This window comes from Hyla sarda, chromosome 6, assembly GCF_029499605.1.
Source record: "Hyla sarda isolate aHylSar1 chromosome 6, aHylSar1.hap1, whole genome shotgun sequence".
NCBI classification, from domain to species: Eukaryota; Metazoa; Chordata; class Amphibia; order Anura; family Hylidae; genus Hyla; species Hyla sarda.
The window spans coordinates 180758120-180777577 of record NC_079194.1 but is presented as its reverse complement, the minus strand read 5'-3'; the positions used below and the strand labels follow the sequence as shown (position 1 = coordinate 180777577).

Here is a 19458-nt window from a genome sequence, read left to right as displayed (position 1 = left end):
ATGATTGTGGTGAGGTGAGACTAACTCCAAAGCTGCAAATGAGTTTATTTAAAAAAAAAAAAAAGTCAGACATTCAGGGGCCCTCTTGTTTGACTGGGTGCCTGGGGCCCGGAGCACAAACTCCAAGAGCATGATTATTAATCCGGCCCTGGTGATGGGGGGAATTACCCCTTCGCTACAGGACGGGCAAGCACTGGCTGTGCTCGGGGGCCCCCCAGCCAGCTCGGGGCCCCAAGCAATTGCTAGGCTTGCCTGTCCTGTAGCGACGGGCCTGGTGAAGGGTATTGGACACCCTGCTTAATGATATTTCTAGAACATGCAATGTTGAAGAGGGGAGGCTCGGCTAGCTACACCACTGGGGGGATAGGGATATGGGGAAATGTTGTTCCATACCCCCGTTATATATGAAAAGCCTGTAATTTATATGCAACATAGTAGCGTGGTTTTTATATTATATAGGCATCATGTGAGCTACACTGTGTACCCTTGTTGGCACACACTATTTTGTGCACACACAAATATATGTATATGTACAAGTGTGCACAATGTTTTACACTATGCATATATATAGAAGGATATTGCGGTATGAAGAAGGTATTAATATGCTAACAATATGCTGGGATACAGTTTTAAAGATGTAGTGTGTATGTAGCGGGGCAGCGGGTGGCTATTGGTGAAGAACTGGATAATAGTATTATTGGTGGCGGCGATAGCTGGGCTTTACTATATTAGTTTATGATCTCGTTGAAACCGTGTGGTTGCAAGGACTCCAGGCTGTAGATCCAGAATATTTATTTTTTAATCAAGGCTTTGAACCTGTTGTTCAGGTGTCCTGTGACTTGATCGATAGGAGTGATGGATATGGGGTTGCTGTCACCAGGATGGTATCTACTGCAGTGGTGTGAGAGGCCGTGGAGTTGGTAACCTTTTTTTGATGTTGGCCCGGTGCTGGTTCAGTCTTGTATGTAGTGGTTGCGTTGTTCTGCCCACATATTGTTTTTGACTCTTGCATTCTATCATATACACTATGTACTTTGATTGGCACGTAAGATGTTTTTTTTTATTTGAAAGGATTTTCCTGGGTTGGTGCTTGTGAATGTTGTCTTTCCATTAGAGATGGTTTTCCAGCACATGCATTTGGGTGTATTTCATCTGTATGCTCCTTTCTTTGTGGTCACATCATGATTATGTTTACTGGTATGGCGCCTGAGTTTACTAGGAGTGGTCATACCTCTCAGAGTTTCAACTCTGAGGAAAGTTACTTTTGGCACCTTTGAAATTATGTCTTTTAAATATGGATCTGACCGGATAATGTGCCAGTGTTTCTGGAGTATTTCTCTTATGGCGTGCTGCCCTGCTGGTAATGAAATTGAAACCAAAGGGGTTCACTTTTTCTTTTTCAGTCTTATTCATCTGGACTGATGTCTCCCATTTTTTGTCTAGCCATTCTTCTTGTGTCAGGTTTTTTGTTTTCAGGTATGCGTTTTTCACTAAGGACCGAGGGTACCCTTTGGCACGGAAGCGCTCCTCTAGGGTTCTGTCTTGGGTGATAAAGGTGCTGCCTTCCGTGCAATTTTGTCCTACCCTTTTGTACTGTCCAAAGTGGGTGTTTTCTCACCACTTCTTGTAATGGCCGCTGTGGAATGAAATATAACTGTTCGAATCCACAGTTTTGAAGTAGGTTGACGTGAGTATTTCACCTTTCTTATGGGTGATTTCTAGGTCAAGAAACTCGATCTTCTGAGGAGTAGTTGGGGGGTTAGTGAAATTCCCCAATCATTATCATTAATATCTTTCACCAGTTGGTCAATGTTTTTTGCTGGACCTTGCCATAGGATGTGGCGCCCGGCGCCCCTGTTGCTCAGCTCGCACACCCCTAAAGCCGGCCCTGGATATGTGCCATAAATGTATGGTGCTGCAGCAGGCTACTTCATGCACAGCACACAGGCCCAGATTTATCAAACTGTGTGAGAGAAAAAGTGGAGTGATTTTCCCATAGCAACCAATCACAGCTCAGGTTTCACTTTACCAGAGCTCGTTAGCTGAGCTGTGATTGGTGGCTGTGGAAAAATCACTCCACATTTTCTCTCACTCAGTTTGATAAATCTGAGCCTGTGTGTTTACGGCGCAGCTATTTAGCTTTATAACAGGTAAGTGAACACTGCTAATGGCGTCATCAATGCCAATCACTGCATCTATATGGAAATTGAGTTGCTGCTGGGCTGGGGTGTGCGATTGGGGGGTTCAATATGTGCAAATGGGAGCTAATCTCCTTTGGCGGCAGAATGGCAAAGAAGATCGCGTATAGTACTTATTGCATATAGAAGTGTACAAACTTTTAAAATATGTTTATGATTCTGCACGGTAAACCGCTGAAACGTAAAAATAAATAAATGCCAGAATTGCAGCTTTTTTGTCTGATCGTGTCAGAAAAATATTATAAAAAACAATCAAAAAATACCATCAAAATAAAAATGTTACTGAGAAAACTGGGGTAAAAAACATCCATCATTACAGCCTTATATATGTAGAGAAAAAAAGTTATAGGTGTCAGAATAGGACAACTTTAGGGCATACCTGTCATATGACAGAAACAAATGCTTATATGTTACTAGGTCATGCATATTCTGAACATGTATTTTTTTATAGGTCTAGTTTCCATAGTTTACTTACAAATACCATGATTTCTATAAAAAGGAGATTATTTTTTCATGAAATATATGAGAAAGATTAATGTTTTTCCAAAATGTACTACATATAAAAAGTTTATGAATCCGTCAGGGCCCATTTAAGTGTACTTATTTTGTTGAAAAAGTACAATAATAGAAAAGCATGTTAACATATAATTTATATTTTTATATTTTAATCCTATTGACCTACCGAATAAAGATAACAGGTCTGCTTTACGATAAAGTACACTGCGTAAAAACAAAACCCCCTAAAAGCAAAATCATGTTTTGTTTATTTTCAATTTCCCCCCACAAAAAATATTACAATCACAACGTACATTTTATAGTAAAATGAAAGGTATCATGCAAAAAACAAACCATCATATGTCTCTGTGGTTGAAAAAAATAAGAGTTATTGGGGAGATTTATCAAAATCTGTGCAAAGGGAAAGTTGCCCAGTTGCCAATAGCAACCAATCAGATTGCTTCTTTCATTTTGCAGAGGCCTTGTTAACAATGAAAGAAGCAATCTGATTGTTTGCTATGGGCAACTTTTCCTCTGCACTGGTTTTGATAAATCTCCCCTATGTCTTTTAAATGTGAGAAGGAAACATTAAAATGGGGTGTGTCCTAGAGGGGTTATAAAGCCATGAAAAGGCTGGTGATGTCACTATCACTGTGTAGGTAACATAGCAATGCCGTGACCCCTAGGTGGCTCTCTTCTATTACCTAGTGAAAGTCTGCTGTTTTGCAGTGTTTACACCTCCAGGGTAAAGATGACTTCCACTTTCTAGAGTAGGGATAATTCATGCAACTGTTTTTAATCCCTGTATAGTTTTCTACTGAAAAACTAGTCACAACACTGTCTGCATGCTGAACCTATAATGACACAATTCATACAAACTTTATTTTTTCCACACAGGGATAGTCAGATGCTGCAAAAATAAAAACACAGCGTACATAATCAGACTCAGTTTTTTTTTGCCAGTAATTCACCAAAGAAGTCAATGAAGACACAAAATAGTCACAGTAGTGTTTGTTCTGTATTTGATTTGTACAGTAAAATCTCCGTTAGCAGAAATCTCCCAATAGGGGACAACTCCCAATAGCGGACAGTTTTTAATTCCCCGGCAGAGTCCCATAAGACTTAATGTATTTGCACCCTCCGAATAGGGGAAATTTCCATTAGCGGACGGGGACACACCTTATAGGAGACAAAACACTCCAAATATGGGACAAAACATGCCCAATTGGGGACAAAATACTCCAAGTAGTGGACAACCAGACTTATGTGCCGGCCCTACCTTGTATACAAGGCCGCATTCATTCATTCAGTGGTACAGCCAATACATCAGTAAGGGGCCCAGGCTCCCACCTCCCTGCAGCAGCGCTGTTTAAACAGTGGTCTCTTGCTTCTGTACATCTGCCGGCCACATCATTCCCCCTTTGCCAAATCATCCCCCCTTTATTACTCACTGTACCACATAATTTCCCCTTGATCCTCCTCCATGCTATTTCATTCCTCCTTTATTACCCTTTGTGCAAATTCATCACCCCCTCTTTACCACTCCCTGTGACTTTTCAATCTGTCCCGTCCCCCCCCCCCCCCCCCCCCCCCCGGCACAGAAGGGATCAAGGGGAAATTATGTGGTACAGGGGTATTTTAGTATTTGGGCATTTTTGAGCCTTTTTCCCAATAAGGGACACCTCTCAATAGCGGACACTTTTTTTTATTCCCTGTGAGTGTCCACTATTGGGAGATTCTACTGTAATAAGTGAGTTTGGACAATAAAGCATTGTATTTTGGTTAATTTCTAAGGGCTAATTCAGATGACTGTAATGAGGCCACATTTTAGCATCCATATTAAAGTGGTAAAGGGGGGGCGTGGCTTGGCGGTTGAGATGAGCGGTCGCACGCTGTGAGTGCTCCCGCTTAGAACCTGCATTTAACTTATCCTGAGGTGAATCCTGGAGTCCCTGACCCCACAGACTCGGCTGAGGACCCGCATTATGGCCTCTAAACAAGACCCGACGAGAAACAGGGATCGACCGGCCGTGGAAAAGCTCCGGGACTATGCCCGCGCTGTCAGGCAAGATGGCGCCGCTCAGGCCGGGGCGCGTGTTCTACCAGCGGCTGAGGAGGAAGGAGAGGCTCCACATCGTGAAGAGGGAGCAGATTCTACTGACCTTACCCTTCGAGAGGTGAGCGATACCCTCCTGATGGCGATCCAGACATGCCGCACTTCTCTCACCGGAAAGCTTGAAGAGGTCAGGGTGGACGTGGGCCTCCTACGGCAGGACTTTCAGACCCTGAGGGAGCGGGTGACGGAGACTGAGACGCGCATCTCCACCTTGGAAGACACGGTACAGCCTCTACCCTCTTCACTCCGCGAGGTCCGGGAGCAGCTGGATCTGGCCCGTCAGAAGAATGATGACCTCGAGAACCGGCTGCGCCGGAATAACATTAGAGTGATCGGTCTTCCTGAGCGGGCGGAGGGTCAGAACCCGGGGGCCTATGTGGAGTCCTGGATCAAAGAGCTTTTTCCGGATGCCCCATTCTCAGCTGCTTACGCCGTGGAGAGAGCACACCGAGTACCATCTAAGCCTCCGATCCCCGGTGCACCTCCTCGTCCTCTATTGGCGAGGTTTCTCAACTGCAATGATCGGGACTTAATCCTCCGCTCTGCCCGGCGGCTGCCGGAGATCATAGTGCAGAACGCAAAGGTGTCCATTTTCCCGGACTTCTCCTCTGATCTTCAACGCAAGAGGGCCTCGTTTACTTCTATCAAGGCGCGGCTGAGAGAGAGAGGGGTACCATATTCCATGGCATACCCTGCCCGGTTGAGAATCGTGGATGGTGACCGGGCGATTTTCTTCACTTCCCCGCAGGATGCGGATGACTGGCTACGGCGCCAACGTTGATCCGGATCCTGTAGGTGACCCCGAATTACGTGGGGAGATGGAGATGCTGGTACAGGACCTCCTGCCGTCTCCCTCTCCTTACCTCTACCCCCCTGTATGGCCCCGGTCTCCTGGACCTCTCTGCGGAGCTCAAGGTACTGTGCTTCCTCTTCCCCCCTCCCCGGGAGCCTAGTCTCCCCAGACCCTCCACTCTCCCCATGCACCTAGTGCCTCCCTGATGATCCCAGGCCTTACCTCTCCCTTCCCTCGCCCCCATCCTGTTGCTTACTTCGGACTGCTGTGTGCCCTGATTCAGGACTGATCCTCCGGGACTGCATGAGGGCCCTACCCTGACCCTCTGAAGGGATTCACTCTGTCCCTCTCCAGTCTACCTTCCACGTCACCCTGTCCCTTTTTCCTGGGTTGGTCCATTTTTTTTTTCATTTTTTCCCCCCCCCCCTTTTTTTCTATTATTTTTACTTTTTGAGTCACGGACTTGGAGGACGTCGGCCGCAGGACTACCAGTATGCGATCTTTATCAGGTCTCCTTCCCCCCTCCCTGATGTGCCATCTTTTCCCTCCCCCTTCCCATTCTCCCTTCCTAACCAACAACCCCCCCCCCCCCCCATTTTAGTGCCTTAGGCCTTTTGTTCCTCGCCTACCTGGACTGTCCCTTGCTGTGTGACTCCTGTTTACTGGGGTTATTTAAATTTTTTTTTTTTTTTTTTTTTTTTTTTTTTTTTTAATTTTTCCATTTGTGGGGGGGTAGGGGTGGCGGGTGGACAATCTCTTGAGGAGGGGATGGGATTTACTGTTGATCATATGAGTTTCTCCTGTTCTATTTCCTCTCTCTCTCTCCTGCTTCCCCTATCCCTCTCTCCTTCGTAGGACCCTCCCTCCACCCCCTGTTCTTCCCCCTCCCGTCCCCCCTCTCTCTCCTTCCTCTCTCCTTCCTCTCTCCTTACCTTTCTCTTCCTCCTTTTTCCCCTTCCCCCCCCCCCCCCCTCGTTTTTTTCTTTTTCTTTTCTTTTCTTTCTTCCTGTATTCTCCTCCACTTCTTCTCTCGGGTCCCAGTTGGACTACTATTCTCCTACTGATTGTTGAACATACTCAGGGTTCTCCACTGTTAGCATGTATGAGCAGGTTCTCCCCACTAGATGGAGCTGTTGCTCCACTGATGCTTATGCAACACTGGTATAAATATGTTTACTGTTTGATTTATTTACTGTTCCCCTACTTAGTTTGGGGTTTCATTTTGCCTCCAAGATACCTACCCGCGAGGTCGCCTATTAGTAGGGTTTTGTGTCTAGCCACTTCAGTACTATGGTCTATATATGGTCCCGCGCATCCCTGTCAGTATTTCTCACCCCGGCTGGGGCATGTATGTCTTCTCTGTCTTTACCTCTCCCCCTGCTGTTTTATGTGTTGTCTCTTCTTATGGCTGATATTAAGATAATGTCATGGAATGTTAGAGGAGCACGCACCCCGCGCAAGCGCACTATGATATTCTCCCATATTAGGAAGTATCAGCCTCATATTGTGGCACTGCAGGAGACACATCTTACTCCAGATAGAGCTGGTCAGTTTTCTAAACCCTGGGTCCAATGGTCCTTGCACTCCTATCACACGTCCTTCTCAAGGGGGGTTTCCCTGCTGGTTAGTCGGAGAGTGAGGTGGGACCCGGTTACAGTACATAAGGATTCACAGGGTCGTTTTATCTTTGTATACGCATTTTTAAATAATGTGCCTTTTGTCTTCTTATTCATATACAACCCCCCTCCCGCCTCTATGGATATACTCCATAAGGCGGTTACATTCGCAGCTAGTTATCCCTCTGCCCGTGTCCTCTGTATGGGGGACTTCAACATGGTACCGAATCCGTCCCTAGATCGTCATAGCCCCAGGGGGATCCCGGCGGGAGTTGGGGGTGGCCCTTTATCGCTGTTTCTGGAGGAGGTTGGATGGGTGGACATTTTTAGGGCCAGGTACCCTCAGGCTAGGCAATACTCTTGTCACACTCTGGGCAGAAATGCGCTGTCCAGGATTGACCTTGCATGTGGCAACCCGCTCCTTCTTCCCCAAGTTTCTGCGGTTTCCTATGAACCGCGGGCTATATCAGACCATTCCCCCCTAATGCTTGATGTCTCCATGGTAGATCCTGGTTCACCGCGGAGGTGGAAAATCCACCCTTTCTGGCTGGAACAGATAGGCCCCTGCGACCGTATTCCGGACCAGCTTCGAGTCTTTCTTGAGGCTAATTCCCCTGGGAGTTCCCCCACCCTGGTATGGGAGACACTGAAAGCGTATTTGAGGGGGTGTTTGCGCTCCACTATCTCCTTTCTCAAAAAGTCAGCGTCTAGGCGGGAGGAGGAGCTGGCTGGACGATGTGCGGAGTTGGAGGCCCGATACGTTGCGGACTCATCCGAGGCTAATAAGGTTGAATGGCTGTATGCGGGGCGGCAATATATGTTGCACCTCTCAGAGAAGGCCAATAGAAAGCTGTTTTTCACAAAACAATTCTTCTTTGAACATGGCAATCAATCTAGTAAGCTGTTAGCACATATAGTCAGGCAGAACTCTTCTGCCCCTGCGATTCTTAAGATAGTGGCCTCGGATGGGTCCGAGCTGTTGGGGGTTGCGGACATTGCGCGTTGCTTTGCCACATATTACTCTAATCTTTATTCTTCACAGGTGCAATATTGTGCTGAGGAGCTGGACACCTACCTGGACGGTATTGACTTTCCGGTACTATCGGATAGTGATCGGATGATGTTGGAGGCCCCCCTCTCCTTACTGGAGATACAGGATGCTATGGGGGACATGACTAAGGGTAAATCTCCGGGCCCTGATGGCCTTCCACTGGAGATTTACTTGCGGTATTCCGACATGCTCCTTCCTTCCCTGCTTGCAATGTTTGAACGGGCATTTGAGGATGGTATTCTACCAGCCTCTATGTATGAGGCAACCATAGTTGTCCTCCTAAAACCTGATAAAAATCCTGTGGAGTGCGGTTCTTACAGACCCATTTCACTGCTGAATCTGGATTATAAGGTGCTTACGAAAGTTTTAGCTAACCGATTGAACAAGGTAATCCTATCCATAATTCACCCAGATCAATCCGGCTTTATGCCTGGCAAATCCACATCCGATAACATCCGTAGGGTACAGGCGGCTGTCCAGGTGGGTAACGCTCTGGGGGGAGATTGGGCTTTGGCGTCGCTGGACGCCGCCAAGGCCTTTGATTCCGTGGAATGGGGTTATTTGCAGGCTACCCTTGTTAAATTTGGTTTTGGTCCTAATTTTAGAAAATGGGTGTCCCTCCTGTACAGATGCCCGCAGGCCCAGATCCTGGTGAATGGTGTGTGTTCCTCCCCATTTGCTCTCGGCCGGGGCACACGTCAGGGGTGTCCCTTGTCCCCGCTTCTGTTTGCGGTGGCAGTGGAGCCCCTCGCCCTCCGCATTCGGCAGGATCCTGGCTTCCGAGGTATGTCTACGGGGGGCCGGGAGGAGCGCATAGGCCTCTATGCCGATGATATGGTGTTATTCCTCTCTGACCCTACATTGATGCTACCTTATGTCATGGCACTCATGGACCGATTTGGGTATTTCTCTGGTCTACTCATCAACTGGACTAAGTCTGCAGTGATGCCGCTTCTGTCTAGGGATTGGCCCCCGGTAATGAATGGCCTCCCGGTGGTTTCCTCATTTAAGTACTTGGGGGTGCACATTCACAGAGATCCTTTGCTTGACCTGTCCGCCAACATACTCACTCTACTTCCTTATGTTAAAGCGAAGTTCCGGGTGTGGACCACGCTCCCATTGTCGGTCGCTGGCCGAATCAATCTTATTAAACTCATTGTCTTACCTAAGTGCCTTTATGCGCTGGAGCATGCCTCAGTGCCTGTACCTAGACACTTCTTTGATTCTCTTCACTCCCTTCTTTCACCATTTATTTGGGGCCCCAATAGACCTAAAATTCGGCTAACCACGTTACAACGCCCCAAGTTGGCGGCGGGAATGTCACTCCCTGATTTTTATTTATATTATTTGGCCGGTCAACTTCGGTATATCAGGCACTGGATCTCTGGGGTTGTGGTGCCGGACTCCGAACAGTCCCTAGCTAGGTCTGTCCCGACGATGTCCCTTAGGATGTTGCTAGATAGTCCTGTCCTGGGTGGTAGAGCTTATCTCCAACTTCATAAGCTGGCTATAAAGGTGTGGCGGGCTGTTAAGGGGATATATGGATATACTGACATCGCTGAGGATACCCCTCTATGGCATAATCCTCAACTTCCTCAAGTGAGCGATGCTCTGGACCCAGTCTTCTGGCAGAACGCGGGGGTGCTCACCTTGGGGCATGTTTATCGTGACAATGTGCTCTGTTCATTTGATCAGTTGCAATCCAGTCATGCTCTTCCCAGAAACAGTTTTTTTAAATACCTCCAGCTCCGACACGCCCTGAATGCCCAGTTCCCCATTGGGAGCCCATTGATATCGGCGTTTCCCCTTATCGGGGTTCTGAAGTCACAGGGTCCCAGGGGGCTGGTGTCCATCCTGTACACGCACCTTATTCAGGCCAAGAACTCCCGCACTCCAGTACCGGCGGTCCGGCATTGGGAATCCCATATCCCTAATTTGACTAAGGATGTATGGGAGGACATTTTTTCCTCCCACATGTTAGTGTCCCCGGCGGCGAATAATAAATTGATCCAATTGAACATTATACACTATAGTTATATCACTCCTTTAAGGCTCAATAGAATGGGTCGTTCAGACTCCGATGCTTGTCATCGTTGTAGCGCTGCCAGGGCAGACTTTTGGCATTTGATTTGGGCCTGCCCATATATCGCAGCTTTCTGGCATGCAGTGCTCACTTTTTTAGCTACTCTAGCCCAACCTTCCCTATCTCTTGATCCTTTGATCTGCCTTTTTGGTATCTTAGATGAAGAGATATGGACACATCACGTACGTACGTTTTTGCGGGAAACTCTGTTCTTGGCCAGGAAGGCTATTGCTCTTAAATGGATGGACCCCGGCTCTCCTACCCTGACTCAATGGAAGGCTATGGTAAATGCTACATTGCCTTTCTCACACATAGTGTACAAAAATAGGAAGTGCCCGGGTAAATTTTATTCAGTGTGGGGTGGTTGGTGTTCCTCTCCCTTGACTCAATGCTCGTATTCTGTGACTCCCTCTGGGACAGTGTAAGATACATTGATGCTATGCTTGCTCTCTGTGGTATCTACTAACCTTCGGTTCTCTTTTTGTGTACGTTTGTCGATTCTCTTTCTACCTCTTTGGATGCGTGGGTGCCTTTCGGGATTATTTATCATGGGTTATTTGATGGTACCGCTAACTAGTGATAGTATTGGTGCTCCTCGCGGGATGGTATACGATTGCTAATTTTGGCGAATGTTCGCCTTCATGTTCTATATTGTTTTCAGTCTCCCTACCTCAGTTGGGTAGTGTTTTATGACTTCGACGTTTACCATGTGATGTAACCTGGAGTATCCTGTCGCTTACATTCTGTAAATTGATGTATGGTCTCATGACCCTTTTCTATGTACTGTGGATATGCTTCATGTTCACTTTAATGGGCCTGTGGTCTACAGTTATTTACTTTTCAATAAAACGAATTTAAAAAAAAAAGTGGTAAAAAAAAAACATAGCTTCTTTCTTCTAAAAACAGTGTCGCACCCATCCTCAGGTTGTGTTTTATATCAAGAAAAAGCTGAGAGTTCAGGTGCCTACACACTATAATTGATGGTATGCCTTATACCGAGGTACTGAGCTGCACTATACCCGTAGTGCCAAAAATCAAAGAATAAAAACAGTATAAGGATTCAGACATCAAGGTATAGCTGATTGTACAAAATGAATTATGCTTTATTTAGATAAAATATGACTGCCTATTATCTGAGCAGAGCCCTTGCTACAGATATAGTACATACAATATATAATAAAATGGGGTAAAATCAAATATGGTAAATAATTAGCCATAATTAGAGGGATAAAAGCAAGGCTGCAGATATATTTTACACACCATACACACACTGTGGTTAGGTTATATGCCCCAATCCTGGTGTCAGTTGCGCTTTAAATCCGTAAGTTGGAATACACAGTGTGAATCAAGTTGTGAGCGTTGCAGGTATGACACGGGTATTCGCCAGGCCTACTAGAAGGAAATTACCTGCGAGTCAGATGAATACTGCGATGTGAAGATGATATCGCTGGGACTTGCTGTCTTCCTTTGCGGTGAGATGCCGACTCCCTTAGCTGTCGGATGGCACGGACGTGCGTCCGGCTCAGTAGGTGAGAGGATTCCGGCAGTAGGGGTAATGTGCCCTCCTTATAGGAGGACTACAGCGCTTTTTTAAAGTCAAAGTAAAACCAATGTGGTTGGGTATTGCGCTTGCAGACAATGAAATAGATGATGGTATGCTGGCAAACAGGTGTGTATCATATCATAATTTTATGCAACTATATTTTACCATATTTGATTTTACCACATTTTATTATATAGTCTATGTACCAGGGGCGTTGTTTGGGGGGGCTAACAGGGCTTTAGACCCAGATGTCCCTCCAATAGCCCCGGGTCTAATTTTGGGCCGGATTTTTTACTTTTTTTTTATTTTATTTGCCACCGCAGCTTTAAAAGCATGGTGGCTCATGGGAGGTCTAGCGGGGAGGGCCGGAGGCTTCTAGCGCGCGCGAGTGCAGCCCACCAAAAGACACCGGCCCGCCCCTCAGTTTCATGCCGAGGAGTGGAGCGTGGCATGCTGCAGTGCAGACTCAGCGCGGGGAGGCTCGGCGCGGACATTCGGCGCTTACATTCAGGGGGCTCGGCCTGACAGGACAGGCTTGGCAGGACACAGCAAGGTATATGACCCACCACCACCCCACCGCCATGTCTCACTGTAGATGTAGTAAAACTACATCTTTCAGCATGCCCAGTCTGGGCCTGCTGGGAGTTGTAGTTTTGCAACATCTAGAGGCACCTTGGTGGAAAAACACTGCATTGAAACTGAGGCTTCCAAGGCAGTGTTCCACAACCAGGTTGCCTCCAGGTGTTGCAAAACTAAAATTCCCAGCATGCCCAGACAGCCAAAGGCTGTATGAGCATTCTGAGGGTTGTAGTTTTGCAACAGCTTGAGGTACATAGGCATGTAAGGCAGCATTCCCCAACCAATGTACCTCAAGCTGTTGCAAAACTACAACTCTCAGCATGCTCAAACAGATTTTGGCGGTCTGGGCATGCTGGGAGTTGTAGTTTTGCATCACCTGGAGGAACCCTGGTTGTAGATAACTGCCTTGGGAGGCTTCTAAGGCAGCATTCCCCAATTATTGTTCTACAACCAGGGTGCCTCCAGGTGTTGCAAAACTACAACTCCCAGCATGCGCAGACAGCCAAAATCTGTTTGAGCATGCAGAGAGTTGTAGTTTTGCAACAGCTTGAGGTACATTGGTTGGGGATCGCTGCTTTAGAAGCCTTCCAAATAAGTGCTCTACAACCAGGGTGCCTCCAGATGTTCCAAAACTAAAACTCCCAGCATGCCCAGACAGTCAAAATATGTTGGTGCATGCTGAGAGTTGTAGTTTTGCAACAGTTGAAGTACATTGGTTGGGGAATGCTGCCTTGCAAGCCTTCCAAGGCAGTATTGTACAACCAGGGTGTCTCCAGATGTTGCTGTGGTGGTGGGGTGATGTTACCCTAGGGGCAGATGGCATTAACCCCTTGTATTCGTGACACCAAGGCATGGTTTAGCCTATAATCACCAGAAGGTATACAGCTGGATCCTGTGCTAGGCACGGGGGCAATAAAGACTCCAACGCCAAGTTACAGACAACGGTAGCTTTACTGAGGTAGACAGTTGGTAAAGTCTATACAGTTCAGCCAGGGCCCAAGGAGGTGTCCAGTGATGCACAGACCTTAAGGACTTGTAATAGGACTGGACAATTGAATGCAGACCACGCTGACTTGACAGATGACAGAGACTGACTTGACTTGACTGTGACTTTAGCTTACTTGAATTGATGGTTGTCCAGGGCCACCTGAAAAGCTTACTAACAATACTGCATTTTGTGCAAAATCGCGGTAAAATTGCGGCGCTGTGATTTTACCACGATTGTGCGCAAAATACAGTATTCAGGGCCTAATGCACAAACAATCCTTCCCCTGTCCTCAGTATTCTGGCGGATCGCTGCTTGCGCTCCACTGACAGACGTCACCACGCTCGGAGGAATGCGGCAGGCAGTGCTCCACTAATAGTAACCCCCCCCCCCCTCACGTCCTCATCATACTTAGTGGAGGAATGCTGCCTGCTCTCCACTGGCCAGTGGCGGATCCCTCCCCTGCCACTGTATGTGTTGCATTCCATTTTCTGTGTTTGCACAAAGAAAGAACACATTCTTTCTTTGAGTGGAGTCCGCACAGAATGCATAGCTGTCTATGAGATGACGCATTCCTGTGCAGTCCTAGTGCTGGCACATTATGCTGCTGCCCCACAGTTTGTGGAATATCCGTGCAGAGATTCTCCGTGTGGACATTCTGTCTGTGAACATAGCCTTATAGTATATGTGGGCGCTATTACTGATGAGTAGCATTGAGAAGATCACTGTTTATCTGTGTGCGGTGACTGTTACAAGAACAAGGTGACCGTATTACGTTAGGGCTACATGGCAAAAATGAGTTGCACAGTCAAAGATCGCCATGTGTTCTCCTTGAATGGTGCTGAATCTCAGCTAATGTAAGTAAATGTGGTCAGACGTAGAGAAATCCAGAGCCAATTAGTTCTTGCTCTTTAGGTGGTTAAAGGGGTACTCCGGTGAAAACATTTTTTCTTTTAAATCAACTGGTGGCAGAAAGTTAAACATATTTGTAAATTACTTCTATTAAAAAATCTTAATCCTTCCTGTACGTATTAGCTGCTGAATACTACAAAGGAAATTCTTTTCTTTTTGGAATGCTCTCTGATGACATCACGACCACAGTTATCTCCTCTGCTGACGTTATTATAATAATAATAACGCTTTATTTATTGTTGTCTTAGTGGGATTTGAACCCAAGTCCCTAGGACTGCAAGGCAGCAGTGCTAACCAGTGAGCCACCATGCTGCCCTTAGCATACATCTGCTATGCATGGTTGCTAAAATGGACAGAGATGTCAGCGGAGAGCACTGTGCTTGTGATGTCAGTGTTCCAAAAAGAAAGGAATTTCCTCTGTAGCATTCAGCAGCTAATAAGTACTGGAAGGATTAAGATTTTTTTAATAGAAGTAATTTACAAATATGTTTAACTTTCTGCCACCAGTTGATTTAAAAGAAAAAAGGTTTTCACTGGAGTACCCCTTTAAACCTTTAACCCCTTAAGGACCAGGCCATTTTACACCTTAGGGCCAGATTGTTTTTTGAACATCTGACCACTGTCACTTTAAACATTAATAACTCTTGGATGCTTTTACCTATCATTCTGATTCCGAGATTGTTTTTTCGTGACATATTCTGCTTTATGTTATTGTAAAAATTTTGTTGATACTTGCATCGTTTCTTAGTGAAAAATTACAAAATTTGATGAAAAAATTTAAAATTTTGCATTTTTCTAACTTTTAAGCTCTCTGCTTGTAAGGAAAATGTATATTCCAAATAAAAAAAATGTTTTATTCACATATACAATATGTCTAATTTATGTTTGCATCATAAAATTGATGGGATTTTACTTTTGGAAGACACCAGAGGGCTTCAAAGTTCAGCAGCAATTTTCCAATTTTTCACAAAATTTTCAAACTCACTATTTTTCAGGGACCAGTTCAGGTTTGAAGTGGATTTGAAGGGTCTTCATATTAGAAATACCCCACAAATGACCCCATTATAAAAACTGCACCCCCAAAGTATTCAAAATGACATTCAGTCAGCATTTTAACCCTTTAGGTGTTTCACAGGAATGGCAGCAAAGTGAAGGAGAAAATTCACAATCTTCATTTTTTACACTCGCATGTTCTTGTAGACCCAATTTTTTTATTTTTACAAGGGGTAGAAGGAGAACATTTATACTTATATTTGTAGCCCAATATCTCTCGAGTAAGCACATACCTATGTAAATTGTTCGGCGGGCGCAGTAGAGGGCTCAGAAGCGAAGGAGCGACAAGGGGATTTTGGAGAGTACGTTTTTCTGAAATGGTTTTTGGGGGGCATGTTGCATTTAGGAAGCCCCTATGGTACCAGAACAGCAAAAAATCCCCACATGGCATACCATTTTGTAAACTAGACCCCTTGGGGAACGTAACAAGGGGTAAAGTGAACCTTAATACCCCACAGGGGTTTCACGACTTTTGCATATGTAAAAAAAATGTTTCACTAAAATGTATGTTTCCCCCCAAATTTCAAATTTTTGCAAGGGTTAATAGCAGAAAAGATCCCCCAAAATTTGTAACCCCATCTCTTCTGAGTATGAAGGTACCCCATTAGTAGACCTGAAGTGCACTACGGGCGAACTACAATGCTCAGAAGAGAAGGAGTCATATTTGGCTTTTGGAGAGCAAATTTTGGTCGGGGGGCATGTCGCATTTAGGAAGTCCCTATGGTGCCAGGACAGCAAAATAACCCCCACATGGCATACCATTTTGGAAACTAGACCCCTTGAGGAACGTAACAAGGGGTACAGTGAGCATTTACCCCCCACTGGTGTCTGTCAGATCTTTGGAACAGTGGGCTGTACAAAATTTTTAATTTGCACAGCCCACTGTTCCAAAGATCTGTCAGACACCAGTGGGGTGTAAATTATCACTGCACCCCTCATTACATTCCGTGAGGGGTGTAGTTTTTCAAAAATGGGGTCACATTTTTATTTTTTTTTATTGCGTTTGTCAAAACCGCTGTAACAATCAGCCATTCCTGTGCAAATCACCTCAAATGTACATGGTGCACTCTCCCTTCTGGGCCTTGTTGTGCACCCCCAGAGCACTTTGCGCCCACATATGGGGTATCTCCGTAGTCGGGAGAAGTTGCATTACAAATTTTGGGGGCTTTTTCCCCTTTTACCTCTTGTCAAAATGAACAGTATAGGGCAACACCAGCGTGTTAGTGTAAAATATTAATTTTTTTACACCAACATGCTGTTGTAGACCCCAACTTCACCTTTTCATAAGGGGTTAAAGGAGAAAAAGCCCCACAAAATTTGTAACACAATTTCTCCCGAGTACGGCGATACCCCATATGTGACCCTAAACTGTTGCCTTGAAATACGACAGGGCTCCAAAGTGAGAGCGCCATGTGCATTTTAGGCCTGAATTAGGGATTTGCATAGGGGTGGACATAGGGGTTCCCAAACAGGGTGCCTTCAGCTGTTGCAAAACTCCCAGCATGCTTGGACAGTCAACGGCTGTCCGGCAATACTGGGAGTTGTTGTTTTGCAACAGCTGGAGGCTCCATTTTGGAAACAGTGGCGTACCAGACGTTTTTCATTTTTATTGGGGAGGGGGGCTGTGTAGGGGTATGTGTATATGTAGTGTTTTTTACTTTTTATTTTATTTTGTGTTAGTGTAGTGTAGTGTTTTTAGGGTACAGTAACACGGGCGGGGGATTACAGCGAGTTTCCCGCTGCGAGTTTGAGCTGCCGCGCAAAATTTGCTGCATCGCAAACTTGCAGCCTGATACTCACTGTAAGCCCCTGCCCATGTGAATGTACCCTGTACATTCTCGGGGGGGGGGGGGGGGGGGAACCTCCAGCTGTTGCAAAACCATAACTCCCAGCATGCACAGTCTATCAGTGCATGCTGGTAGTTATAGTTTTGCAACAGCTGGAGGCACACGGGTTGGGAAACACTGAGTTAGGAAACAGACAATGTTTCCCAACCAGTGTGCCTCCAGTTGTTGCAAAACCACAACTCCCAAACATTCTCAGGCATGCTAGAAGTAGTAGTTCGGCAACATCTTTAGAGCCAGATGTTGCCGAACTACAACTCCCAGCATGCATGTCGGTTAACGGCGACGTGCATTGCTGTAAAGGGCCCGACTGCGGATGAAGAGGAACTCACCTGTCGCCGCCGCCGACGTCTTCATCGCCGGGATCCGGGTCTTCAGGGACGAGGTAAGTACCAGGGCTGGGCCCCAGCACTCCCCAGTCCCCCGCCGCGTCCTCCGGTCTTCCTCCTGTACTCTCCGGACTTCCAGCGACCGGGCAGGGCGGGAGGAAGTAACCGCCCCCCCCCTGCGATTGGTCGGTTAGCTAACCGACGAATCGCAGGGGATAGGAGGAGGTGGCAGGCTTGACACCTCGCTCCTAGCCTCCAGCATGGTCCTGGCTGTCTGTGACAACCGGGATCATGCAAAATTACCGGGCGATCGGGTCCCAGAGACCCGATCAGCTCGGTATCGCCGCAGATCGCAAGGGCGATTTCCCTAGCGATTTGCGGCGATCGCCGACATGGGGGGCCTACATGGCTCCCCTCGGCGTTTGCCCTGGATGCCTGCTAAAGCATTTCAGCCGGCATCCGCTTCCGATCTCTGCCCGGCGCGAGGCAGAGATCGGAAATACAACAGGACGTTCTCTAACGTCCTTGGGCATGAAAGCCCGGGTAGCGGGGACGTTAGAGAACGTCCTATGTCCTTAACAGGTTAAAACAGCATCATAACACGTATGGCTTTCTGTGACCCTGTGGTTTCCTGTGACCATACATTTTATGATGCTGTTTTGCTCTGGATTTCTTGTCCTTACAAGTTGCTGTTGTTCCACAGCTGTCCGTGCACTTCCTTCTTGCAAAGGGGGGAGCTGATCTCCACTAAATGGGGTCACATTGCAATCCCTAAATTACCGCAGCCACAAATTAATCCTGGATGGAATTATTACATTTCTCATGTTGTATTCACAGCCATTTGTGGTTTGCAGCGCAATCTCATTTACTCACATTAGCTGAGATGCAGCACAATTCAGGGGGTGCAACATAGCGATCTTTGGTCACGCAATCTGGGGGCCCCATTTTTCATTTTTGCCCAGGGCCACACTTAGTCTAAAACCGTCCCTGTATGAGGGAGACCGATCATTGTGCCGCGCGCTATTAACCCTTTAGACACAGCGATCAACTTTGATCACCGCATCTAAAGGGTTAATAGCGAGTGGCACAAAACAAAAGTAAAAGCTTCCCGGCAGTTCAGTCGGGCTGATCGGGACTATCGCGATATAATTGCGATGTTCTGATCAGCTAGGACGTGAGCGGAGGTCCCCTTACCTTGCTCCATCATGTCCGATTAGTGTTTGATTGCTCCAAGCCTGAGTAATCTTGGCAGGGATCAGTGTAAAAGATCAGTGTATGCAGTGTTATAGCCCCCTATGGGAGCTATAACACTGCAAAGAAAAAGTGAAAAAAAAGTTAATAAAGGTCATTTAACCCCTCCCCTAATAAAAGTTTGAATCACCCCCCCCCCCCCTTTTCCCATAAAAAAACAAAACAAAACTGTGTAAATAAAAATAAACATATGTGGTATTGTCGGGTGTGGAAATATCCAAACTATAAAAATATATAATTAATTAAACCACACGGTCAATGGCGTACGCGCAAAAAAAATTCCAAAGTCCAAAATAGCGTATTTTTGGTCACTTTTTTAATTATGAAAAAATGAATAAAAAATGATCAAAAAGTCCGATGAATACAAAAATGGTACCGCTAAAAACTTCAGAACATGGCGCAAAAAAATTTGTGCAAATACTGGCCCATATGCAGAAAAATAAAAAAGTTATAGGGGTCAGAAAATGAAAATTTTTTACGTATACATTTTCCTGCATGTAGTTATGATTTTTTTCAGCAGTATGACAAAATCAAACCTATATAAGTAGGGTATCATTTTAATCATATGGACCTACAGAATAAAGAGAAGGTGTCATTTTTACTGAAAAAT

At 46.1% G+C, this 19458-nt stretch overlaps 1 protein-coding gene across 1 annotated transcript in view; it reads left to right on the top strand.

Moving 5' to 3' along the window:
- The first annotated feature begins 2084 nt into the window (after positions 1 to 2084).
- CDH1 (cadherin 1) overlaps positions 2085 to 19458 on the top strand; it is a 116380-nt gene continuing 99006 nt past the window's right edge. The window contains exon 1 of the mRNA XM_056525951.1: positions 2085 to 2150. The gene's annotated coding sequence lies outside the window, so the exon portion shown is untranslated. The remainder of the gene's footprint in view (positions 2151 to 19458) is intronic.